The 10768-nt window shown below is 37.8% G+C and overlaps 1 long non-coding RNA gene across 1 annotated transcript; it reads left to right on the top strand.

The window, feature by feature from the left end:
• Positions 1-359: 359 nt before the first annotated feature.
• Positions 360-10228, top strand: LOC309797911. The gene is made up of 2 exons (XR_014292861.1): positions 360-844; positions 10013-10228. It is a non-coding gene; the product is annotated as an uncharacterized lncRNA (long non-coding RNA).
• The last annotated feature ends 540 nt before the right edge of the window (positions 10229-10768 follow it).

The following is a 10768-nucleotide window of genomic DNA, read 5'->3' as shown; positions in this document are numbered from 1 at the left end:
AAGTCTCAGTCTAGTGAAAGAGATGGACAATTGCACTTAAGAAATAAATGATGTGCTCCATTGAAGAATGTAGCTGACTCCCCTGATACCTCATCTTCACATCACTTGAGCCTACTTCTAAATTCAGCCTCATTTATGCAGAAGTTTCCACGTGAGCTCAGACTCACATTGCCTTGGCAGGGATCTGCCTTAAGCTCCTGGCCTCCATCTTTCTGCTTTTTACCTTAGGAACATCTCCATCACAATGGAAGCCTCTGCTTGAACATTTAGGGGAGTTAATTCTCCCAGGGGCAACTCTCAACCAATGAAGGAAGGCAGGCAGTGAATAATGGAAGCCAGCTTCCATCCTTCAAATGGACAATTCTGGGAAACATTCTTCATGTTTCTCAGATATTCCAAGAGAATTAAGTACCTGGTGCTTTCTGTGGCACTCTCAATCATGCACACTTACATAAAATTTTCTTTCTTCCAGGTCCCACTCTCTTTTTCCTTCTCTCTTCAAAAACAAACTACCTGCATCAAGCTTTGTCTCAGCCTCTGCTTTTGGGTGAACTCAAAACAAAACAATGAGGGCTTCCCTGGTGGCGCAGTGGTTGAGAGTCCGCCTGCCGATGCAGGGGACACTGGTTCGTGCCCCGGTCTGGGAGGATCCCACATGCCACGGAGCGGCTGGGCCCGTGAGCCATGGCCGCTGAGCCTGAGCGTCCGGAGCCTGTGCTCCGCAACGGGAGAGGCCACAACAGTGAGAGGCCCATGTACCGCAAAAACAACAACAACAAAAAAAAAACAATGAGCAATGGTCTGGGAGCACAAAGGAAGGCCACTTGAGACTGGAATAAGATAAGTAAGTTGTCTTTGGACTAACATTATGTTCAGCAGAACACATGTTGATTGAATGATTGATTGATTGAGTGAATAAAGAAAGGAGCTATCATCTTTCTAATCTGAACAATAGGCATTTGATGACTTTAAATCTACAGTACCCAAATTCAAGTCCCCTTTGGCTACTTGGAAAGGCAAAAGAAGAAAATCAGAGAGAGTAGGATGGTTAAGAATCAGATGAATAAATGCAGTAACCAGATGTTCATGTTAAATTTAAAATTAATGTGGTGAAAAAGTATGTAGTTTGTCAAGAGAGTCCATGGAATGGAAAATATTAATAACAAGAATGTCTTATAAATGATATACTTCCCAAACAGCTGAATATACAAGATAAATTCAATTTCAAAGCCCTTGTGTCATTAACAAACTACTCATGATTTTCTCACTAAGTTTATGGATTCTCCAGGACCTTCTGTGCATTGCCTCACATGGTAAAGCTTCATTAACTTCTCTTCCCTATTTTGTTATTGTTTGACCTCTGAATTAATCTGTCTCTGTAGAATTTCCATCACTATTGTTTTCTCCAGACCAAATAAAAGAAGAGTATATTCAATTTGAGTGAGAAATGTTGCACAAACACTCACTACTTCCAGTTTTATTAGGAGTTATTTGTAGGCCAGCAAAAGTAGCAAGGAACAAAGCATTCCATTTTATCAGTAGTTTTCATGTTTTAACAAGAGGTTTCATGGAGAGTTGTTTTATTGGTGCAGGAGGAATGAGGCAGGAACTAATTATTAATTTCAAATTTAGGTAAAACTAAATTAAACAAGTGCAGTCAGGTTGGAGTACAATAGCTCAGAATAGAAATGAACCCTTCTTAAAAAAAAAGCCATTTGCCTTCCCTTGTTGTCAGTTACAGCATGCCTAAGGAGAAGGCATAAAAATTCATCTACTCATTTCCCTTTGAATTAGGTTTATTCATATAGCAAAGTGTGAGGAATCAGGTTTGTGAATGTGTGAAGTGAATCAGAAACATACATGGGCCATGTGTATCTTTAACTACTCCATTGGGTTGGCATGATTTCCACTTGTGAGGAGTTTGATCTTACAATGATACTCAACACAAGTAATATTTACAGATAAAATTTACAAGTCATGCTAATTGTTATATTACAAAAAAAACAAATTGGTGAATTGTGCCACATATTTGAAGTTTAATCTGTGTATCTCTGTATATTTGAAAATATAATCCTATTATAAATTATGTAGTCATCTGTTTTACGATGTTTTCATTAGAATTTCTACAAGTCATTTGTAACATACATAACAATCTCTTCTTTAAATGCTATTTCTCTCCTTAACATGTTTTGCCTGTTTTCTGTTTCAAGCCAAGTAGTAAAGGCATTATTATTTTTAAATACCTGTATGTACTTTTCTCTTTGTATATCTCAGCTCTTTCTTAAATTTTATTTATCATATTTCTTTCAAATCTGCCTTGTGAAACATAATAAACCTTTGAATCTGTAAGTATGCTTCTCAGTAGTTCCAGATTGCCACTTAGCTCCAGGGTGGATAACTAAAACTGCTGTAATGCACAGTATTCCCCAAAGATGCATTTAATCATTTGCTTCATTCTTGTTTTTACCTACTCTGAACTTCTACATCTTAGGTCAGGAAAATTCCACCTTATTTAGTGGTCTAAGAATAACAGTTCTCACCATTATACAACCCACCCAGATTTCAGTTCCGAGCAGAACTGAAAGTCAGGGATTTTATTCTGCTTCATTCATTGCCATATCCCCAGTGCCCAGAACAGTCCTGGCACAGAGTGGGAACTCAAAAAAAAATATTTTTGAGCAAATACATAATCATTAATTGTGGTACAATATTAAGAAAAATTATCATTTTATTAATTTGTGACAAGTACTCCATAAAAAGTATCAGGTCTTTTCATTTTAATTTTGAGTTGTTCAACTGGACCTCTAGCCAACAGAAAGGCCCTGCCATTTGTTAAACAGTCTTGAAACTTTCCAAACCCAAAGCTCAGCTGGTAGGCTGAGCTTGGTAGAGCTCACCACAGTGATACGTTTATACCTCTCTCACCACAGCCCTCAGGGTAACCAGCATGAATCTGGTGGTCAGCTGTCTGGGACAGTTTGAAACATCGTCAGAGCTGCTGGGCATATTTCATTTTATCTCTGCACCCTACCGCCTCACACATCCCCTCCAACCCCCACCCCCAAATTTATGCCAGATTTGAGTCTGATCCTCTTCACAGAGTCTGATGTGCTGTATCAACCAAACACATGCTTAGCCACATGAACTACAATAATACATATATTCACCAATGCTAATTTGGAGTATTTCCTCACCAAAGAGTAAGTGTTAATGATAAGTCAGTGTGGCAAAGGAAGAACCTCTGTCCTGACCTGTAAGTGAGGAGCATTTTCTGCATATAAAAATCATATTGGAGATATTTTGAAACTCTCTGAGTGGGAAGAATATCTAAGGGTAGGCTAGATGGCAGAATCAAGAAAATAAAACATATATAATGACCTAAATATAAGAGAAACATATTTCTCACTCAGTTTTAGTTCTTTTGGTCTAACTGCTCTGAACCATGTTCTTCTATACATGACTTTCAAGGTTGTTTGGGGGGAAGTCTCCATTCTAATCATTTGGAAGAAGAAATGCATGACTGTGAGGGATATATTCTTATTGGTCATACTTGGAAATTGTAACTCAATTCTGCTCACATTCAATTGGTAAGAACTCAGTTGCTGTACCTAACAGCAAAGAAGACAAAGGAATATGGTCCAGCTGAAAGTTCATTAAGAAGAAACAGATTGTGGTGTCTATGAACATTCACAGTTCAGGTCTCCTGCAGCAGAACGTATAATTGACTATGGTCCCCAGCTGCTGTGCCTCTGGGCCCACCACTGTATAATGAAAATTATGCCAAGTCTAATACTATAAGTCATCAAGGCACACACTTTAGCATACCTTCTTTCTTATCTGAAGCCTCATCCATGAAACGTTAAATAAAGACATATATGCAGAGTAGAGTGTAGTGGTTTCAAGTATAGACTCTGGAGCCAAAAGGTCTGGATGACCTTGGGCAGATTACTTAACCTCTCTGTGCCTGTTTCTTTATCTTAAAATGGAGTGAGTAGTATGTATGTTGCACAGTTAATGGGAGGATTGAAAGAGTTATGCATGTAAAATACTTAGAAGAGTGTGTGGTGCTTCTCCACTATAAAACAATTAGCTATTATTATTCTGCCACTATGCTCTATGGGACTCTGGGTTTTTTTGAATGATCTTCATAGTTGTCAGGGTGAGGTTCTAGATGTTTTACCCCAGCTTTCAGGAAAGAAGCTTCAATTTTATCAGTTTATTTATTGACTTCTTTGTGGGACACAGGTCTATATCAAGGTTTCAAGGTTTGCCTCAGTTGTAAAGAGCTACCTTGGCTAAAGATATATCCCTCCTAGGAGTATATCTGATGGCTATTCAAGGCAGAGGTATAAAAGCCTCACCACGTCACCCACTGCTGGATAATTTTGGTAGACCTTATCTACTACAGCCCCTGGTGGATAGAGGGAAGGCTTGGTCTAGCCTGCAATGCGGACTTCCTTCTTTTGCCAAGGCTTTCTTCCTCACTCTCTCTTTCATTGGGGTCATTAGCCCTTCATGAATACACTGCCCACAAAACTTCCGCTCAGCACTCAGTGTCTGCTTCTGGAAAACCCAATCTTGAAAGCACTTCTGCATGAGATTCTTTTTTTTTTTTAATTTATTTTATTTTATTTTTATTCATTTACCTATTTATTTATTTAATTGGAGTATAGTTACTTTACAATGTTGTGTTAGTTTCTGCTGTACAACAAAGTGAATCAGCTATATGTATACATATATCCCCTCCCTCTTGGACCTCCCTCCCATCCCCTGCCCCACCGCCATCCCTCCCATCTAGGTCATCACAGGGCACTGAGCTAAGCATCCTGTGCATTACAGCTGGTTCCCACTAGCTATCTATTTTACACACGGTCGTGTATATATGTCAATCCTAAGCTCCAAAAAATCTACAAGCAATAAAAGCTGGAGAGGGTGTGGAGAAAAGGGAACTCTCTTGCACTGTTGATGGGAATGTCAATTGATTCAGCCACTATGGAGAACAGTATTGAGGGTCCTTAAAAAGCTAAAAATAGAACTACCACATGACCCAGCAATTCCACTACTGGGCATAGACCCTGAGAAAACCATAATTCAAAAACACGCATGTACCCCAATGGTCATTGCAGCACTATTTGCAATAGCCAGGACATGGAAACAACTTAAATGTGCATGAGATTCTTAAAAGCAAACAACAAACAGGAGAAACCACTAGTCTAGTCTAAACAGTTTAACATCTTATAGTGACCTCTCATTGATTTATGAATTTAAGATTTTTCTGCAATAAGATTATAAATTTCTCAAAGGCAGGAACTTGCTTACATAGATGGAGAGGCTTAATACCTACTTACTTGACTCCATTGTTGGTTGATCGATTAATTGATAGTCTCATGGAAACTTTTTATGTTAAATACATTAGCAGTATACAAAAAAGTTAGCACATAGGTTTATTTCTAACTGCTTAATATAGGTACCCCAAGTAGAAAACTTCAAATGTGCAGAATTTATCCTAATTGCAAAAAGGAAAGAAACAGGAAAAGATTTCCTAAGTTTAAAAAATAAACTGTCACATGTCTATTAACCAAAGCTTTTAGCAGTTATTTACTACCTTGCCCAAATTCTTTGGCCTTCTCCATCATAGCCAGACAGATAATAATCTACTTAATACAGCCTCATATGTCAGTGTTTGTCTCGGCTTTGAGCATTCAGGCCCAACCTGGCAATGCCCCCAGGAACCAGTGGAGCCTGCTGTAACAGGATCTGCTCCCAGAGATTCTGTTGATGGCTCTAACAGTTGAATCTTCTTAATAGTGAACTGAGGAGACCTTCAAGATGGTCGAGGAATAAGACATGGAGATCACCTTCCTCCCCACAGATACACCAGAAATACATCTATACATGGAACAACTCCTACAGAACACCTACCAAATGCTGGCAGAAGACCTCAGACTTCCCAAAAGGCAAGAAACTTCCCACATACCTGGGTAGGGCAAAAGAAAAAAGAAAATACAGAGACAAAGGAATAGGGATGGGACCTGTACCTCTGGGAGGGAGCTGTGAAGGAGAAAAAGTTTCCACACACTAGGAAGCCCCTTCACGGGTGGAGACGGGGATGGCTGGGGGGAAGCTACAGCTTTTTTTGCTATCAAAAAAACAAACAACCCAATCCAAAATTGGGCAGAAGACCTAAATCAACATTTCTCCAAAGAAGATATACAGATGGCCAACAAACACATGAAAGGATGCTCCACATCACTAATCATTAGAGAAATGCAAATCAAAACTACAATGAGGTATCACCTCACACCAGTCAGAATGGCCATCATCAAAATATCTATAAACAATAAATGCTGGAGAGGGTGTGGAGTAAAGGATACCCTCTTGCACTGTTGGTGGGTATGTAAATTGATACAGCCCCTATGGAGAACAATATAGAGGTTCCTTAAAAAACTAAAAATAGAACTACCATATGACCCAGCAATCCCACTACAGGCATAGACCCTGAGAAAACCGTAACTCAAAAAGAGTCATGTATCACAATGTTCATTGCATCTCTATTTACAATAGCCAGGACACGGAAGCAACCTAAGTGTCCATCGACAGATGAATGGATAAAGAAGATGTGGCACATATATACAATGGAATATTACCCAGCCTTAAAAAGAAACGAAATTGAGTTATTTGTAGTGAAGTGGATGGACCTAGAGTCTGTCAAACAGAGTGAAGTAAGTCAGAAAGAGAAAAACAAATACTGTATGCTAACACATATATATGGAATCTAAAGAAAAAGAAAAAAAAAAAAAAGAAAAATCGTTCAGAAGAACCTAGGGCCAGGACAGGAGTAAAGACACAGACATAGAGAGTGGAGTTAAGGACACAAGGAGAGAGAAGGGTAAGCTGGGACGAAATGAGAGAGTGGCATGGATATATATACTACAACTGTAAAATAGATAGCTAGTGGGAAGCAGCTGCATGACACGGGGAGATCAGCTAGGTGCTTTGTGTCCACCTGGAGGGGTGGGAAAAGGAGGGTGGGAGGGAGAGGCAAGAGGGAGGAGATATGGTGATATATGTATATGTATAGCTGATTCACTTTGTTATAAAGGAGAAACTAACACACCATTATAAATCAATTATACTCCAATATAAAAAAAATAAAAAATAAATTATACTCCAATAAAAATGTTCAAAAAAAAAGTCAATAAATAAAAACAGATTTGGAAAACTACATGTAATGTAAAGGATGAACAAAGGGTTAACACAAAAAGAACACTTGGGCTTCCCTGGTGGCGCAGTGGTTGAGAGTCCGCCTGCTGATGCAGGGGACATGGGTTCGTGCCCCGGTCCGGGAAGATCCCACATGCCACGGAGCGGCTGGGCCCGTGATCCATGGCTGCTGAGCCTGTGCGTCCGGAGCCTGTGCTCCACAACTGGAGAGGCCACAGCAGTGAGAGTCCCGCGTAACGCAAAAAAAAAACAAACAAAACAAACAAACAAAAAAACAACTCTTACAGATTGACAAGGAGATAAACACTCCATAGAAAAATGGACAAAGGATATTCAGAGGCAATTTGTGAAAAAATGGAGATGCTCAAACTCACTAGAGCCTGAGGAAATGCAAATTAAAGAAAGCAACAAGGTGATAGATAGCCTTATAAGTAACAATGTCAGAACTTTATGAGTGACATCCACTCCTGCCAGGCATGAGGGGAAAAGAATATTCTCATACTTTGGTGATGGAAATGTGAATCGTTATAGGTTTTTTTTGAAAAGAAACTAGAAATAGCTGTTAAAAATTAAAAATACATATATCCCTTGACTTAACAAATGTTACTTCCGAGACTGTTCTAAGGAAAAGCATCAGGATTTAAGATTATATGCTCAAGGATATTTCTAACACCAGTAACTGGGTAAAACCTGGAAGAAAATGAATGTGTGTCAATAGGGCAATGGTGAATAAATTATGGAACATTCATCCCATGTAATATAATGTTTCCATTAAACAAAAAAGAAAGGGATTTCCATGAGTTATTGTTGCATGAGTAAAGGAAGGTTCGGAAAAGTTTGTAAAACATGATCTTATCCTTATAAAACAAAAATGCACTCCCTGCCACATGTTTATATATGGAGAGATGTTTACATATAATTGTATAAGCATGAAGATAAATGAAGGAAGATAAATATTCTAGGTGTTTAACATGGATAACAATGAGAGAAGGAGGGAAAAGGAGAAAACCAAGCAATACAGAGAAAGAAAACTTGAAAACACTGCACTAGAAACAACTCTAGTATGATCACATCGACGCATTTATAGAAAACCAGATTTGTGTATATGTGATCAACAATTTTTAAAAAGACTCCTGACTTTCATGAGAGAGAAAGATATTCGCACAATAAATATCCCTTTATTTTCTTTCTCTTTTTTTAATTGAAAAAAAAACAGTGAACTGAAATCTGCCTCAGTAAAACTTTCAATGGGCTTCATTTTTTTTTACCCTTTGGAGAAAAAAAATCATAGGTCTGCCCTCTTATAGATTACACTCCTTCAAATATTTTAAGACAGCTCTTGAAATCCTCTTAGGATGTTTTCTTTACCAAGCTAACAATTCTTTGTTCCTTTAAGAGAGGAGTTTCTCAGACTATTTGCCATTCTGGCTTTCTTTCCCTGGATGCATTTAGTTAGTCAAAGTCTATCAGAAAATTGTGGCAGCCAAAACTTAATATCATACAGCACAGTTCATGGGTATTCTTAGTCTCCTTGTTTTGGACACTTTGTTTCTATTACTGTTTTCTACATTTGCAGTAATTTTTTAGTTCCTTGTTATATTATGAGGTCCATTGCAGTGGCATTTCTGTCAGGTCTTTATAATTTGCTTCTCTCCAGCTTAATTAGCCATTTACAATATACAGAATTCCTCTCCCCTCACCCTTCCACCCTCTTGTCCCAACAAGGATAGAATTTCCTCATTAATATCATGGAAAATGTTTCCCATCTGGCCTTTTTTAAGAAACCATTATAAGTAGGAATCTTACTCAGACTTTGAGTGACATTGTTCCACTTACTGAATACTGGCTCTATGTGTATACTTTATAGGGTCTCTGGGATCACTGCATGTAAAATACAATCTATGAAATAGAATTTTTATTTTTTCTGTTAAAATTTTATTTTTATAAAGGTAAATTGATTCAGAAAAAGGGAAAATTCCCCCAAAACCTTCTGAAAATTCACAGCAAGGTTGCTATTGTTATTGTTTGTGGATTTTGTTGTTTAGTCTAGATTTTATACTTTGTTTATATTGGGCTGAGTCTACCCACCTTTATAATTCCTGGGGTCTAGCTTCTTCTGTAATTACCTCAGAAATGCTGTCCTGTGGGACACCTGGCCCAAGAAATTGTGTAAGCTTTTTTTAAAAAACAAATCTGAATCTTATGCAGCTTCACAATCTTGTGTCAGATAAAGCCAAGAATTAATTTTGCAAATTACTGACACAAATATAATATACACTATAGTGGTTTATTTCCTGTAAAACTTTGATTTTCATTTGCATTATTTATGAAGAACTGATTTTTCCAGAGGTTCAACATACAATGCAAAAGTGAAAGAAGTTAGTGTGTACTCACAGATTGTTACATATAAGCAGTCAATAGCCTTGAACTGAAGTTTCATGAAATTTTGTCTCTCACCAGAGCAAGCCATATGTCACTTAGGAATTCATGAAACTAAGATGAATCTCATAAGAGATATTTTCCAAAGCAAATTTTGCTTGGGGTTCAGAATTTTTTAAATGAAAACAATTGTTTCAGGCTTTAAAATTCTGATGATTCCCCTCTAGAACACAACTGGAAATTCCTTGAAGGAAGTGACTGTGTCATGTTCATCTTTGTAACCTCAGTCCCTAGTACCATGTTGATAGTGAGTAGGTCCTAAAGAGATGCTTGTGGATTGAGTGAATAATGAATGAATGAATAATAACCTGGGCCAACTGTGAAAGTGAGCATCTTATGACAATCACAGGCATTACATCAAAAAGACAGCAGAAGCAAGGTGAAGAGATGATCAGGGGAGCTACAGAGGAGGAGAAGTAATTGGAACACTGTTTGGGAGACCAGAAAAGAAGATGTAGCAGGAGGATGAGAAATCACCACGGACCACAGTATATGGCAGGAATGGGAGGCAATCAGCAACATGAGCAGAAAGCGAGCCAGTGTGCTGCTGGGAAATCTGTACCAGGGAGGGGATGTGCACAGTGTGTGGAAACAATGTGGGAAGATAGTTCTCAGTGCACAGAGCATATGTAACTTGTTAATTGGGGGATTTAAAAATTATATTTGATATATAAAATTAATAAAGATGATGAAAAATTAAAACGAAGAACAAGAAAATAGATGCAAAGAAGTCCTTAACTACATGTGTTTAATGATCATAACAATTTATTATAAAATGCTTAGAGCTATAGTCATGCTCATGGGATGAATGATTTTCACGGAATAAAAACAGCTGTGGGGAAATCACAAACTGTAACAGTATCAATAAAAGCATTAAAATGAAAAGATGTACCTTGAAATATTATTCAAGTAGACAACATATATGAGTTATCTTTTATGCTCTACATGGCTCCATTAAAATTTAATTATTAAAAAACAGACCATATTTTGTAAACAGTCAGTATCAGCCAACTTAACCTACCACACGAATTTTTTCAATGCATTGGTATATCTTAATAAATATACACTTAAAAAAAGATCATATGGCACCTTCTGTATTACAACT

This window comes from Mesoplodon mirus (assembly GCF_964341445.2).
Source record: "Mesoplodon mirus genome assembly, contig: HAP1_SCAFFOLD_1213, whole genome shotgun sequence".
Lineage (NCBI taxonomy): Eukaryota > Metazoa > Chordata > Mammalia > Artiodactyla > Ziphiidae > Mesoplodon > Mesoplodon mirus.
Note: the sequence above shows the minus strand (reverse complement) of the source record. Positions and strands in the feature narration are given on the sequence as shown.